Genomic DNA, 3325 nt, shown 5'->3' on the forward strand with positions numbered 1-3325 from the left:
GCGTTGCACGCCTTTACTGCGCGGCGGCGTGCACCATTCGGGCATCCGGCAACATCACATGCATGCGTCCCCTAGCAAAAATTCCCAATAAAAAACCAATAGCCTATTGGGTTATTGACACCTATTGGTCTATTGGTTCTATAGGTCTATTGGAACTGTATTTGGCTATTGGTCTATTGGTTCTATATCAGCCTACTGGACCTATATTGGTGTATTGGTTCTCTATTAGCCAATTGGAATTATATTGGCCTATTGGTTCTGCATTTGCCTGCTGGCATTGTATTAGTTTTGTATTTGCCCACTTCTCAGCCCCATTAGAATTAGTCTTGCGCAAGTGTTTTATGGGTGTCTTGTCGTCATGCAGAAGGCCCACACTGTGGCAGCGCCCCTGCAATGATAATCACAGTAGATGAATGAGACATATGTTCAAATATATTCTCATAATCAAAACTACAAGTGCTTCTTCTGGCCCTTGATGATGTTGGCGATCTTGCGGGCCTCATCCGCACTCGAGGAAGTGCCTGAAAAATTCTGTAAATAAACAGAGCCATGAAATCAGAAAACAGTAACACATGTTTAATTAAAGTTTACCTTCAAAGCAATGTATAGAAAGTAGACGGCACAGTGAGAAATTATCTAGACCTTAATTCACTGCACATGTTCACAATGTTGCAGGAGCTGAACTATAGCAAAAAACTGAGTGAAATATTACACACCCAACTGTGGCTTATTGCGTGGAAGAAAACAGTATATCGGCAAAATTTTGCGGCAAAAAAGGAAGGAAAAGAAAGGGGCAAATTTGTTTTAAAAGTTAAGCAGCACCTTATCCCGTTTACACGCTTGCGTCCTGTATTTTTTGAGCTGTACCCAAGAATGAACTGCAAACTCGTCCTTAAATTACAGCAAACTCAATAATCACTTACTATCTGTGACGTGCTCTTTTTCACGGTGGTGGTGCGACTATCATACTAGAGCATGCCACTAAATCTCAACTTAAAGATGGCATGAAATAAATTAAGCTAGGGTAGATTCACGATGAGGCAACGGTAATATGTAAGACAGTAGTAAAGGCAGCCTAGATTCCATATCGTTGCAAGCCCAACACAGCAGTCAGGCTGCAATGAGTTGGATATAACACACGTGCTGCATGTTACGTGCTTATGCAATTAAGCCAACAACATTAATAAACCCACTCCTGCGATAGCCCTAATTGGGCTGCAGTATGTAAAAATAAAAAAAATATGAAATAAAAAATCGCACTAGTGCAGTACATATGCTATGCACATTTTGTATAATGAATTATCATGTGGCCTTCTGTGGTTCTTGTGACATTATGTCGAACAAGTATGATAAGCCGATTGGCGCGCACTACAACACACAAACAGCATCGACTAGAGCGTTTTACTATGAGGCGATAAACGCGTTTTCGGCTTAACACGCACGTTGTAAATACTTACAAAGGGCTTGCGAGACTCCAACTACACTCACGAGCAGGGCGCCTGTCCTTTACCTCTAATCTATGCTACGTTTTTTTGTGCATACTGACAAACACAAAAACAAACTGCAATAATATATGCGCTCAATCATTCAGCTTCTGAGAGCGTGTGGACTTGCAATCGAGGCGTTGCTGGTCTCGCTGTCATCAAATACCGGAGACAAAGGACGAGGGACTTGTTTTCCCGACCTTTCAGCTTCGTCCCAAGTTTGAATACAAAAAAAAAGGTGATATCAAATAAATACTAAATAGGAGTAACTACCATGCCCACTCAACTCACCAAACAATCGGAGCACATGGGCCTTGTTGCTCGTCTTGCCATTATTCTTGGTGCCACTTTGTAGAGTCGAAATCGGTCGAAATCGGTCGAAATCCAAGACATTTATGGCTCAGAACGTCTCCATCTGGTGCACGCTGAACACAGTCTTCACGTTATCGTCGCGGAAGCACACTAAAGCAAACATCGTGTAAGCAGGCTTACGTGAAGCATCGAGATCACACAAAGCGCGCGCTATGGCGACAGACACAACGTTTTGGCTTAGCTTGGCCGCAGGCTGGGCTTGTCTTCGTATCGGCCGAGCGCGGATGGCACGCCAAACGCACAGTCGGTCGCGTTTGCAGATCCACAATTCTTTCTCCTGTATCTTTACAGCACTACTTATATTGCTTAGCATAAATAGTTATAAACTTTACATATTATCCAAAGCTTATCTTAAAGCTTAGCACATGGCTTAGCCTGCTTAACCAAGGAACGTGTAAAAAAAAATGTTCACACATGCAGCGTCGCCACGCCGCGCACCGTCTCACTTTTTTTTTTTTGTTCGTCACCTGGCTGGTTCTATGCCGGTTGTGATCTCATGGCGGTTTCTTTATTATTATTCTGTGGTGTCTGTGTTGTCGATTCCTTCGCAAGTTCTTCTTTAGCGTGTTTTACTATAGTGCCCGTTTACCGCACGGCATGTACGGAGAAACCGTACCGCCGTGGTCGACACGCAGCCTTTTTATATAACTCTTTTAGTCGCGTGAGTTGCTAACTGCACACGGTGTCTCACGGTGTGCAGTTAGCTCAATCTGGATCAGACTTATCAAAAGTGAATTGATCCCGTCTGCAGCTTGCGTATAATATAGCCAATCATGATCAAGAAATTTTATCGGGATCGGGTCCGACGCGCTCAATCAGTCATAAGATGTTATAAACAGCTACCAATAGGCGGTAGCTGTTTGAACAATAAAACTCCTGTTGGCCTTATACATCTTCTGTTAGTACATTAAGAAACCAATAGGAGTACTTATTTGACCAATACAACTCCTATTGGCCCAATAAGTCACCGATAGGCAGCACCGATTTGACCAATACAACTCCTATTGGTCCAATAAGACACCAAAAGGCAGCCCCTATTTGACCAATACAACTACTATTGGTCTATTAAGACACCAATAGGTGGTGGCTGTTGGTGTCTATTGGTACCCATAGAAGTCAACCAATACAGCTCCAATAGATGTCCTATAGAACCAATAGTGATTTCCTATTGGACCAATAGGAAATCCTATTGGCATTTTTGCTAGGGTCATGTTGTCGAACTTTCTGTCAGAACGACTTTCACGAGCGCGCAAAACACATGCGGGAGTACGCTATACCGAAACTACCACTGAGACGCGACCGCGTGAGCGAAGCAGGGCGCCGGGCGAAGCGCAGTTCGGCGAAAACGGAACCTTTGAACCACGCGCGCCGTTCCCCATGGCAACGCGAAAGAGGTTTTTTTTTGCATAAATAAACAGAAACGAACAAGCAGCATTTTATTACGTCTCTTGATGCACGGAAGGTTTTTT

At 43.5% G+C, this 3325-nt stretch overlaps 1 long non-coding RNA gene across 1 annotated transcript; it reads right to left on the bottom strand.

Annotated features, from left to right (window-relative positions):
• Nucleotides 1-410: 410 nt before the first annotated feature.
• Nucleotides 411-2010, bottom strand: LOC125758502 (uncharacterized). Its single transcript, XR_007416139.1, has 2 exons — nt 1776-2010; nt 411-531 (listed from the first exon to the last, which is right to left on the bottom strand). It is a non-coding gene; the product is annotated as an uncharacterized LOC125758502 (long non-coding RNA).
• Nucleotides 2011-3325: the final 1315 nt, after the last annotated feature.

The sequence above is a fragment of the Rhipicephalus sanguineus genome, chromosome 5, assembly GCF_013339695.2.
Source record: "Rhipicephalus sanguineus isolate Rsan-2018 chromosome 5, BIME_Rsan_1.4, whole genome shotgun sequence".
Taxonomy (NCBI): Eukaryota; Metazoa; Arthropoda; class Arachnida; order Ixodida; family Ixodidae; genus Rhipicephalus; species Rhipicephalus sanguineus.